Here is a 14,097-nt window from a genome sequence, read left to right on the forward strand (position 1 = left end):
AGATAGTTTTAAAAAGTAGTACATGAAATACAGTTTGCAGACAAGAATCTTATTAACAACTGAGGTATTCTTAGAAAAGAGATTGAAAACCAATGATTTCATAAGGTGGAACTACTATCATCTAACTCATCAGTACTTTTCATCTGATACTCCACAGTATAAAGTAAATTTAATATTGTATTTCATCTAATATCGATGATCCTTTTGGAAGAATACAGATTTATAGTTTATAGTAGCATAATTCAAAGAAGCAGAAATAGACATTGATTTTTCCAGATGGCTTTTTGATAAAAGAGAGATAGTGTTACCTTGATACCTTTACTCTTTTGCCAATAACAGCAAGGTGAACTATGTGACTTATTTTTTCTTACATTTAATTTTTCTTTCCTCTATAATTTGTTTATGGACATGTGTCACAGACCTCCCTTTAACACACTTATATGTTTGGCCAAGTGAAAAATGAATGATCAATTATTTGTAATAAAATAAAATAAATAAGAGCCCAGAGAGATGATTTAGAGGTTAAAGTGCCTGCCACCTAAACTGACCACTGGAGTTTGATGTTTGACACTCACCTTCCTGATAGAAGGAAAGATCTGATTCCAAAGCTGTCCTCTGACCTCTGAGTGTATGACACATAACACATACACACAAATATGTATTTTATTGAAAAATATTCATTAATAATTTATTTTAAATAAATTACTTAAAAAGACATGCTAATGCAAACTTTAGCACTCAGAATCTTTTGTCCCTATTAATGTAAAAGAATACTTTAAATCCTGAAGAATGATAACCATTTGTTGCATTAAGCTAAACAAAGACAAGCAACAGTGAGAAGTGGAATCAACTTAAAAGCAATAACAACCAGGTGAAACTTGGCTTTACTTTGATACAGTAACTCTCTGAACCAAATTAAGAAAAACTCAATTCCCTCCATATAGGTGACAGCTTACATCTGTAGCTCTGGGAACAACGTCTACGGCAAGTTTGAGGCAGTTCTGGGATGAATAGTAAGTACCAGCATGGCCTGAGTTATAAAAAATAATGAGAGTGTAAGGGAGGGATGGACATGAGAAGGTGAAAATGGAAGAAGAGACAAGAGAGACAAGATGGAGTCCTTTTTTACTATCTGAATTTGGTGTATAATGAATGGCCCTGAAAGAGACTTTTATGTGTACCAAACAGATTCTATTTATTTATTTATTTATTTATTTATTTATTTATTTATTTATTTATATTTTTCGAGACAGGGTTTCTCCGTAGCTTTTTGGTTCCTGTCCTGGAACTATCTCTGTAGACCAGTCTGGTCTCGAACTCACAGAGATCTGCCTGCCTCTGCCTCCCTAGTGCTGGCATTAAAGGTGTGCGCCACCACCGCCCGGCTTCAAACAGATTCTACTATACACAGAATAGTGCCAGCTATTTAGTCAAAGCATTTTCTTAATATAATGGAATTTTTTTACTAACATAAATGTTTTAATCCATTTTGATTGTTAATGATACTTATTAAGTCAAGGTGATGCAATATTCGCAAATAGCAAAATTATTTTTCTTCATAATCATTTCATAAGCTATTATATGTTTTAATCCAATGATCGAACTTAAATGTTTTATTTTTGTGTGTTTTGTTTTCATTGTTGTTTGTTTTTTTGAAACAGTTGAAGAAAGCTACAAAGAGGATTTATTTATGTTGATTCTATTTTGAAATACTATTTTTAAAGAATAAAAAGATTACCTTAAAACACGCATAATATACTCTAGCATTCATTTCCTCAAACCATTGGAACTTCCACTTATGTGAAGTTCTTTCATCATTAGGCTTAAGTACATTAGTGGACAGAAATTCTATCTTAAGAAAGGACCATTTAGAGAACTTAAAAGAAAATTCTAAGTATTTTTAAAATAAAAGAATAAACTACTTTCATTCATGCCCAACCACAAGAAGCATTAATTTAATTGACTTGTCATTGTTATTTGCTTCCTAATGTGCTAAAATGATTTACTTTTTAACTACTGCCATATATCATTGCTGTAAATTATCATCACCAATTAAAGTATTATATTCAGGCTCATCTCATTAATTCGTCAACTTACTTTACAGATACTTTAAACATCTAGTTCACCTAAATCAACTTGGGAATGTTTACTTTTCAGAAATATACATAAAATAACCCATATATGCTTTGTTTTAACATTTTTAAAGGCTATTCTCAGGCTTCCTCCTCTTATAAAACATATATATATATATATATATATATATATATATATATACACACACAATTTGATTAAAGTTCACTTATATAATTATATGTAGTAACTTCATGTGATGTCTTTTCTAAACAATGAAATTGTTCAAATTGTGTTTATTGATCTCAGCTATAGAAACTTGATTTGAAAGGCTGTTCCTTCTCAAGCAACTTTAGCATACAGGATAAAATATAGTGTCCTGGGTGACCCAAGGAGTTAGTGTGAGTTGACTCCTTTTCTCTTAATGGCATTCCATGGCACTTTGCCAGTTATTTACATATATATTTCAGCCCTAGTAACCTTTTAAAATAGTTGATTTTAAAATGTTAAATTAATACACATGGAGAACAAGATGCATAGTATCATGAGCTTGTGAGTATAAAACTTTACCTCCTCAGTTTTGCCACTTTTCTGTTTTATTTTCTTTGCTCATTGAAATTTGATATTAACTTGGAGAGTGTTTTATAGAAATTTCAAAAAACAAGTCTTCATACCTAATGATGAGTAGATTTATACTCATCATTGCATAAATATACATTTCATTCACATATTTATAATCATATATATAGCCATTATTTGACTGTTAATATAAATACAATTGTGATGGTCACAGGTAACAGATAGTGTTAGAAGAAGTTAAACACTTTCATTAGTGCTGAATAATCCATGTAACTGAGGAGAGGTGCTGTAATGTGGTATCTTCAACAGTAGTCTCTTACCATCAAATTCTGTATGGTAACCAAGAGCACTGGCAAGGAATTTTAATATCTGATTATTTTTAGGACATCAATGAACAACAACTCCAAAAGAAGTAGTCCATTGCTAATGTGGGATTCTTTTATTTGTTACTCTTTGGTGGATTGTAGAAGTTTTGGTACCTCATTAAAGAATAAATCCTTAAACCTCTTTTTCAGAATCTTTAGATTTTCTAATCATAGATGCCATGGGAGAACACTTTTTTGAATTGAAAGTAATAACTCGAGTAACTGAGTAAATGAAATGATTCAAAAATTGAAGTAATAAATTAAAAATCTAATTAATTTCATAATAAATATTTCAAAAATATACATATAAATATATGCAACTTCTCAGTTTTTTGCCTGATAACTCTAAAATTATTACTAAAATACATCTTATAATTTGTATAAAAATAAATAAAACCTTATCTAGTCAAAGTATTTTATCTTAATCTTCAAAATTAATAAAATTATATCCATTTAAAAAGTAAACCAAGGATTCATTTATTTTGAAATATTTATGACTTTTGCATGTTTTTATCGAGGACCACTAGACGACATGGAATCATTGTTACAAAGTACAATTCACAGTGCAATGAATCACTCCTTTACATTAAAAATAAAAATCTGAAATTTATTCAACCAAGTTGCATTTATCAAATGTAAATCATAGTACGGCATACCTTCTAAACCCCATCAATCATTTCATTACTCTCTTGAAGGTATACATGATTCAGACACTCAGAATGTAGAAAACTTAATGTAGATTTCATGAGATGGACTTAATGCTTTTACTAATAACAGTCTTGGAATTTTTAAAGCTTCCTGTGGTCCCTATGCAGCTGCAGCAAAGGATTTGCAAATTCTTCTCCTGTGTAGTCTTTGGACATCTTACATAATGAGATTCTACTACAATGATCATGATTGACTCTCCTGGGAACTGACTGCTCGCCAAAGGCAAGAGCATGCTGCCTGTGTGTTATGAGAGCCTGTGTGTATTGGTATTGTTTGAGAACTCTCTCGGAGGATCTGCTTTATTAAACATTGATGACAGAATATCACTGAGAGTTTGTGGTAAAATATTGTACTGATGAAAGAACTTTAAGTACACAAAAAGTTAACTCCTATCACCTCTGTTATGGAACTGAATATGATGGGACATTGATAATAGTTATTTCCAGGCTCTGCTCCATACTACAGATATAGAAAAATATCTTGGTGATATCGTTACTTCTGTTCAAATTCTTTCCTGACAATTTGCTGTGAACGCATTTTGTGCATAATATTTTAATTTTATCACATATCGTCATATGTAACTGATAATTTTAACACAGCAATTATTGTTTTTATGATACATTTATTTCCATTTTAGTCAGAAGTCACTAACAATTGTAAATTAATAGGATAGGATCTTATTTGAGTTCATGTCAAAAAGCCTATATTATAACTTTAAATGTTAGAAGAATGAAAAATAAATTATATTAAACTCAAAACTATCCCAGAAAATACTCTGACAGTAATAGGTATCTTTCCATAGTCATAACAGTTCAAATAAGATGATTTTGTCAAAATATTTTGTATAAAATGCTAATAACCTCTTACTTTTCTTATTAAATCGCATTAAATGCAAGGTTTTGACTACTATGTTATTGCAAATGCAATTATGTGGGATCCATTAAAAAAACGGTGGCATACTGGATTGAGTATATATTATTTCTTCAATTTCTCCGCATGTTATCTATCACACCAATGAAAAAAAATTCTTTCCAATTTTGTTGTTTTAGGTTCACAATTTAATTACTTTGATTAAATATTTAACATGGTACCCAAATTGTTCATTTCCACATCTATTTTTAAAATCTCCCTGATGGCAGTATAGAAGGTATGCAAATCCAAAGTCAAAGGTACAAGAGCTTACCTAAGTGTGAGAGCAGATGTAGGCACCCTGGTCACTCATATCTGAGTACAATCAGCACACCTCTAATTATCTCATGAAAGATGAAGGTATATTTTCATAATTGCCTTCTTCCCAAGTGAGCTGGCTGATTCGCTACCTCATTAAAAATGGCCATTTGTTGTGTTTTGTCTTTCAGAAAGGCATTCTGGCAACAGATAATGACACCGAATGCTAAGAAGCAGGTCCTGACCACTGTCTATGACAGACAGAGGAAAAACTCATACCAAGAATGTTGAAATAAATAGAACTTGAGAAAATCGATTGAGAGTAATTTGAAATGAAACACACCATGCATAATGTGAGGATATGAATATTTTGAGACTTATAAGTTATAATTAAGTTATTGCTTAGAAAATTGTATTTAATATATAAGAATAATAATAAACCCAATAATCTATTATTTCCATGAACGAAGCAAAAATTAGTTTTGATGTTATGAAAATATTAATGAAACTGTTGCAATAATACTTGGCATTGACTACATATTTATTTGTTCTGAAACTAGTGTAAAATCTTGGATATATTATTGCACTAATTATAATAGCAAAGATAAAGGTTAACAATGCTCTCATTTTTACTCATAATTGAGCTAAGCTTTGCAGAGGTTAAGTAGGATCCAAAATATAATACAGTTGGCAGTCAACTAAGTCATTTGGCTACACAATCAGTGTTCTTAATTGTTTCTCTGTATGTTATTCCAGTAATACTATAGTTTCAATCACAACATTTTGTATGTATTTATGAACTTTATAGTATAAAAATTTGAAAGCAAATCATTGCAAAATTCAAACATTTACATATATATTCATCACAAAGTTCTAATTTTTGTAATATATACTACAAAAATACATAGATAGGAATATATATATATATATATCTTTACAAGAAGTAGTGGCATCCCAATTAATAAGTCAAGAATTTTTTCATTAAAGATAGATATGACTACAAGTATGTGGTTTACAAAATATTAAATAAAAGCACATATAAAAATATATACGGTAAAGAACAAATAATGCTGAATAAGGAACACATTAGAAACTGTTCAATCCTTTTACCCAAACTCTAATCATCAATTTTATATCAGTTAAGAATCAACTTGTTGCCGAGCAGTAGTGGTGCCAGTTTTTAATCCCAGCACTCGGGAGGCAGAGGTAGGAGGATCTCTGTGAGTTCAAGGCCAGTCTGGTCTACAAGAGCTAGTTCCAGGACAGGCTCCAAAGCTATAGAGAAACCCTGTCTTTAAAAAAAAAAAGAATAGACTTGTTTAGGATGTCATATTTTATTCATGAGCTATTAGATTTAGGACATTTTACAATTTTAATATAAATGTAATTATTATCTCTTCCCTTTTTCTCACTCCAACTCCAATCATTCACTTATTTTTGTTTTATCTCTCATGTTCATGGTTTCTTTTTCTTCAGTTTTTATGATACACATTATAGGTTTGGATATATATATATATACACATATATATGTGTGTGTGTGTGTATGTGTGTGTGTATGTATATATTCCCACAGACATAAACACAAAATGCTTAGTCCATATTGTACTTTTGTGTATGCAATCTGATTACTTAGTGCTGAATAATCATAGGAAACGACATTACATCCTTTCTTAGCATTCCTTGGACTCCTGTATTCCTTTTTCTAACACTGGGTCTCCAAGAATGTTATCCCTACCATATTTGCAATACTATGAGAACTGTTGTCCTTCTGGTACTGTTTATTTAGCCATGTTGATGAGACATCATGTGTGTAGCTTCTCAGACATTTCTAGGAGGTGCAATCTCACAGGAAACTTTGTTTCTCTGGCTCTTAAAATATTTCTGCTGCCCCCCTTCCTCAATGACCTCTGAGCTTTAGATGCAGGAATAGGGTTTTTGATGTGTCAGTTGGAACTGGGCATCACAGAACCTCTTTTTCTCTATCTTTAGATTAGTTGTGGCCTCTTGTAATTGTCTCTCTGTTTAGTTTCAAAGGTGTGGGGGGAGGTATATGGAAGGGAGGATCAGGTAGGCTGTGATGAAAGTTCTATATAAACTCTTGAATTGTGTCTGAGTATTAAGCCTTAACTAATATTAGACGCTAAGCTCTTGGTTATACTCAGTGTCTGTCTATTCATAATATATGACATATGGCACTTTGTACTATAAATTCTAGACATCAAATTATTTCATAATATATAGAATAAAATATTTAAGCTTATTGATAAAATATATGTATAAATTAATTATTTTGGCACTATGATATGACATTGGGAGTATTTCATAAGGAAACACAACAAATTTGTGTTTTCTTTAGTAAGAAATTGTCATCTCATTTAGTACTTCAAAATGCCAAGAATTGTGGCGCACGCCTTTAATTCCAGCACTCGGGAGGCAGAGGTAGGCGGATCTCTGTGAGTTCGAGACCAGCCTGGTCTACAGGAGCTAGTTCCAGGACAGGCTCCAAAACCACAGAGAAACCCTGTCTCGAAAAAAACCAAAAAAAAAAAAAAAAATGCCAAGAATTTTTATGAGTACCGTGGCATCCTTAAATAATATCTTCTATACCAGTTATATTATCCTCCAACAAAATTAAGTACCTTTAGATGAAGGTCTGAATGAATTCAGGCAATTATGTTTGCACTTACCCCTTGGCCTTGACCCTTGTGACAACCAAAAGAAATAAGGGTCACGGATTTAGAAGCTGTCTATGAAATTAACGAGCAACTTCCTAAAGTGAAATATTTAACTATGTGCATTAAAAATGCATTACTTTGTAACTGTGTTTCATAAATTGAACACCTAGGGGTTATTTTGTGTTGGTGACTAGCCATAAAAGGTAGATAAATGCTTTTTGCTTGGTTGATATTGAAAGGAGAACAAATTAGACCTAGTCAGGGCAGTGACCACATGAGTGCTCTATACCACGTCTGGTTTATGATTTTGATTATTGTCTCAGTTCATTTGGGATTTGAATTCTCACCCTTCTAAAACCTTCTATATATCTCTAAATGTTTTTGGTTCTTAAATAAATGTATCACTTTCCATTTTTACACAAATTCAGTGATTATTTAATATGAAAAAAACTATTTTCTTCTTTGGGTGTATAGACTTGCAAAAGCTCATTCAGTATGTGCTATTAGCATTTCTAAGTAGCTGAGTCATTTTTGAAATGTAATTAAGGTTACAGTACTAGTAGAAAATGTGATGTTTTATGTGATGCTTTTAATTCACATAGATATTATAGTTTTGCTATGCAATTAGATACTGTGGAAAAAATATGGATATGAATAAAATAATGAAGAGTGATGTAAAAGCTAATGGGTCAGAGAACATGAAGGCTTGAATGGCAGAAGAAAATTAAATTTCAACAATTCATATTTATATAAGACGATCTTAGTTTTTAACAAATATGAAGATAAATCAAAATATATTTATAAGCTTTAATCTTCAAACAGAATGCACTGGAGTATATCTTTTTATATGATCTATCCAATTATGCATGTCCATGTTGCTCAAATTTGGCACTTCTATTGACTTACAAAAATTAGATAAAAATTGCATGCTTAGTACAGACCTGATGAGTAGGAATTTCAGTTTAAAATTTAATATGAGAGTTTAAAGAAATGCTTTACTAATAAAATTCCAAGATATATCAAGCTACCATCCTTGAGGAGCTATTACTTATTTTTGAATTTTTATTTTAAAGGCATCTTGGACAAGATGGATTGTGTTTTCTAATGCAACTTTTGGTCTGCATCTTTTAAAATCTATATGATTTTACATTTGAAATGTGCAGGCAGGATGAATGTTTAACCACCAGTCTTTTTCTATTCATGAGGAAAAGGACTCTTTGGTTGTGGGATAATCTCCTTGTACACTGTGAAGTTACATAGCCATTGATTTGTTTAATGAAGAACTGAATGGGCAATGACTAGGCAGGAGAGCATAGGTGGGACTTCTGAGGAGAGAGAGGAACTCAAAAGAATCTGAGGCTTGTGGAATTTGCCGAGCAAACACAGAGGGTCAGACATATAGAATGGAGCATGGGTTAAGACCTACATGACAAAACATTCATTAATAAGAACAGGTAAAATTAAGTTATAAAATCGAGATGGGAAAAAGACTAAGCTAAGGCCAATCTTTCATAATTAATAATAAATCTCATTGGGGGCTGGAAGTCCAAAAATGTCTGATAAAAAATACCTGCTCTATTATTTTTATTGCTAATTTAATGAATGTCTATTGTTTTTAAAATCAATTATAGGAAAGAAGATAGACCATTTTATTTAAAAAAAACAGGAATCCTATCAAACTGAGTTGTTTACTTGGCTTTATTTACAAATTCATTATTTACTTTATTAATGTGCTGTTAAATTAGCAGCAAAATACCCTGTGATTTTAAGGTTTCTAATGCAATTTGTCTCCTTTGGTTCTATCATGTTTTAGTTTTATGTTCTCTGTGTTACTTAAATATGTTTAATATTGCTGTGTTTTAATATATTTTATAATACAGTATTCATTTCATCCAATACTAAATAAAATAACTTTTCAATAGTTTATAGAAGTTTTCTCATGAAATAGCTCTGCAATAGTAAAAATTTTAATTCTCTGACATATAGAAATCATCTATTCAGAAGTATTTCCTTACCTGTGGCAAAATGCTAAACAAGCTATGTTCTATGATGAGAGCCTGAAGCTATGACTTAGCAACATAGTCAAAAAATAAAATCCTAATAAAAAGGGAGGCAGCAAATATATTTCCTGGCAGAAAGCTTTAGAAATCTCAATGAGCTATGAGGAAGGAAAAACATACGAATGTAAAAAAAGGACAAGAGGGGCTGGAGAGAAATCCAGAGGTAAAAGAAGGAAGACAAATGTTGTTAGAGAAGTCTAAAGAAATAGGTTGGCTTATGGACCTCAATGTAGAATGAAATTTTTGCTTTGATTATTATATTCTTGCTGACTCACAAATGAGAGTGAATCCACTCGGAGATTATTGGTTGGCAAAGTTTTGAGTAAAAACATACAGCAAATGCTTCCTTATAGAAAGTATAAATTATCATGATGTTTGATGAAATAAAATACATATGGACCTTTTATATTAAAGAATAGACTAGTAATGCAGAAAGTTAAAAGAAATAGTTCAAGTAACCTTAACAGTAATATTTTCACATAGTGTATTTAAAAGACCTGTGCATATATAAAATGAAGGAACATTCAATAAATTCTTAGCAAAAATGTCTCGTTTTTATTTAATTGTTTACATCAGTGTTTTTCATTGGTTTTTGTACTACAAGGTAATTTATCAAGATTTCCACAAATAATGAAGAAAATTCAAGAAACCATTTCAATAACTTAAAAGATGTTTTGTATTCTTATAGTTATCCCTGTATTGAATCTTTTTCTAGAGACTTATTAACATATTCTGTTATTATAATGGTTATATTTAAATAAGCAAAAATCCAAGAGGAATGTAGACTTATTATCAAGTATACCTAGACCTTAATTCATCCTATTATGGAAACTTTTCTCTTTCTTCCCCTCTGTGTTTTATTTTTTCATCTTTCTTTGGTTAATATTAATTAATTAGCAAACTCTTTAAATGGGTATTTTTGAAATAGTACTTTACTGAGCTATGATCTGAAAATTAGCATTTTGACATATTTGTATATACAGTACCAAATTCATTCCCTTATATTGTACTGTAAGTTGAAAATAAAGAAAATTGCATCATTCTGATAGTCTAAGCTTTATCTGTTAAGTGAAGACTTATATCAGAATAAATATATAGTTTAATTATATATTTAACAGCACAACTAGAATTGTTGTCAGGACTCTTGTTAATCAATAAAAAATGACACTGTATCCATCATAACAGAAAACTGGGAATATGGGATAAAAAACATAGAACTTCTTTTTAAGTTTTTAATTCCTCAATGTATAAGAATGAAAAAAATCAATATTTTGAATCAATGAGTAAGAGGAAAGTGTTGCTGCTTTTGTCTATATTTTTTAACTTTGGTGTTGTTTAGTAGGACTAAATGAAACAGAGAACAAACACATAAGAAGGAGATCCTTTGAAATATACTTTAAATGCAGCAAATAGTATGTCATGTAAATGTTTTAAATGTATTAATTGGAATATATTTGCTTAGAAAATTTCCTTAAATTGTTTGGGATGCATCCTTGAGGTTCTACGGTGTTATTGTTATTCAGAAGCTTCATTTAAAATGATCAGATCACACCTTTAATCCTGGCATATGAGACAAAGAGCCAGGTAGACATTTATGAGATCAAGCCACCCTGCTCCAAAGAGTGAGTTTTAGTATAACCAGGGCTGTTATAAAGGGAAACTCTGTCTGGATAAACCAAAAACCAAAACCCAAACCGAAACAAATAAAACAGTTAATGAACCAAACAAATATAAAGTTTAGAACACAGTTCACTCCATTATTATAATGAGATATTAGGAGTTTTAAAGAGAAACTTTAGAAATCTCCATTGTAAAATTCTTAGAACAATTTTCTGTTTAATCAGACTTTGAATATTTAAATAATTAGAGATTTATAAACATCAAACTATGTTAGCATGAAAAAATTGTGAATTCCTTTAGAGCACCCCCCAGGATCCAGTGTTGATGCTATATGCTTGAAATATTTTACAACCCTCTATTTCTAAAGTTTCCATTATCTGGATTTTATATAATTTTTGTTCCTTCTTCTGAGTTGATCTCTGAGCTTTGGACTTTATAAATTGGTACAGATAAACAATATATCATGAAGCTTTTGTAATTACCTATTCTCAGTACCTTTTGTCTTTGCTATACTCGTTATTTTCTACAAAAGTAAACGAAACACATTTAACTCTCTACAAATTTTTATGTTAAAACAAAGATTTGGAATTCAGTTTGATGATATAACAATTTATCAAAAAAGAGAAAGACACCTCACCTATGGTCTAGATCTTCTCCACCATGTATTTGGACAGGCCTATAATACCAGTAATAAATTCCAATCTGTTGAGCACGTTTTTCTTACTTTTTCTTTTATTGACTTATTTCTGTGGAATTAATACATATTTTGTCTCTTAAATTTTTCATGACAATTTTAATCATGATAATTTAATCATAATTTTATCATTTAATATTAATTAGTTATTATATGCTCTTTATTTAGAATCAGAAGTTTTACATAGGTAAAACAGAAATAAGCCATGGTAAAATTAATGTCAAACTATGAGTTAGTGAGGTGATCCACTGTAAAAATTATTCTATACATTGTCTTCACATTTTAAGGAATATAGCTTCCATTAGCACATCTATCTATCTATCTATCTATCTATCTATCTATCTATCTATCTATCTATCTATCTATCATTTATCTATCTATCCTATCACCTATCTATCTATCTATCTATCTATCTATCTATCTATCTATCTATCTATCTATCATTTATCTATCTATCCTATCACCTATCTATATATTTAGTCCTTGAGAAATTTCAATCTTTTAAGACTGATTAAAAGTGATAAAAACATAGATATATTTTATAAAACCTTTTATTAGCTAAGCTTTTATCAAGACAATAGTTTGATATCTGAATTGATTTCTAAGCATCTGCCCAGTGTTTTCTGAAACAACTGATCTTTGGGAAGGATGTTGACATTGGACCAGATCTGTGCTATTGCTTTGGATAATATATTTACTGTTGTAGCCATGTGGTGGTTTCTAGACTAATACTGAATTTTTGACAATCTATCATGTGTATGTGTGTCCATGTCTAGGGTATGTGGTTGCATACTCTTGTTTAAGGCATGGGTGAAAGTCAGAGGACCACTTGCAGGTGCCTGTTTTCTCCTTCTACAATGTGTGTTCCAGGAATCAAAATCATGTCCTCAAGCTTGACACAAAATGCCTTTACCTGCTGAGCAGTCTCCCTGGTTCATGATTTTACCCTTTGCTTGGTTTTCTTCAGTGCTTGGTTTTTAAATGAGGGACTTGCTCATTTAAAAGTAATATTTCCATTGGTTTGCACTTCATTGCTCCAGTTCCTTCCCCCTTGATGTGACAAGTCTATTCATATACAATGACTTTACCCATATTTGTTGAATTACTTATATTTTCATAGTAAATATGCCAAAATCAGGCAAAAAAATAGAGTTTGAGACATATGTTAATATTTGACCTTCTGCCTAACATGGGCAAGTCCCTTAATTCAAAACCAAGCACTGGGGTGGGCACCAGCCAGCTCTCAAATAAATCCCACACAGAGGCTTATTCTTACTTATGAACACCTGGCCTAATTTTGCTTGTGTCCTGCCAGCTTTTCTTAAATTATCCCGACTACTTTTTGCCTCCGGGCTTTTATCTTTCTCTATTTCTGTATACCTTTCTTTTCTTCTTTCTCAATGGCTTGTTGTGTAGCTGTAGAGCTGGGCTCCGGCGTCCTCCTCTCCTTGTTATCTTGCTCCTCCTCTTCATCATTTCTCCTTCTATTTATACCCTCTGCCTGCCAGCCCTATTTTGCCATTGGCCATTTTGTTCTTTATTAGATCACCAGGTGTTTTAGACAGGCAAAGATTCAAGGCTTCACATAGTTAAACGAACAGAGCGTAAACAAAAGCCACACACGCTAAAAAAATATTCCCCAACAGAAGTCCTGGAAAAGGTCAAGGAAGGTACTCCTTTATGTGATCTGCTGTCATTATCTGGAAATATCTACTATGGCTAGAGAAGGCTAAATAATACAGAGTTCAACTTTCTTCTTGCTAGAGAGGACTGCACATATTTATATTATAGTTTGTCTTTTCAAAAATTATCTTTGGGTACTTAAAAATATGCATACAGAATGTTTAACGCTCATTTTATTTGCTCTGTTAAAATGAAATACTGTCTTTTTGTTCACATCCATGTTACATTTCCATATGACAGTGCGTGAAAAAGAATTTGTGCTCATTAATTAATTTTAATGGATGGGTAAATGAAAGTTAATTTATCTAAAAAACAAAGAAAATGACTATTTCAAAAGCTGAAGAAGAATATTTTGTCAAATGTTAGACATGAATGAAAAATATAGAAGATTACCTTTTGAATTATTTGATCATAATAATGTATTTGGTTATAGTAGCTGCTATAATTTTTGCAAATGAATCTCTTAAGTTTTTCTA

The sequence above is a fragment of the Chionomys nivalis genome, chromosome 20, assembly GCF_950005125.1.
Source record: "Chionomys nivalis chromosome 20, mChiNiv1.1, whole genome shotgun sequence".
Lineage (NCBI taxonomy): Eukaryota > Metazoa > Chordata > Mammalia > Rodentia > Cricetidae > Chionomys > Chionomys nivalis.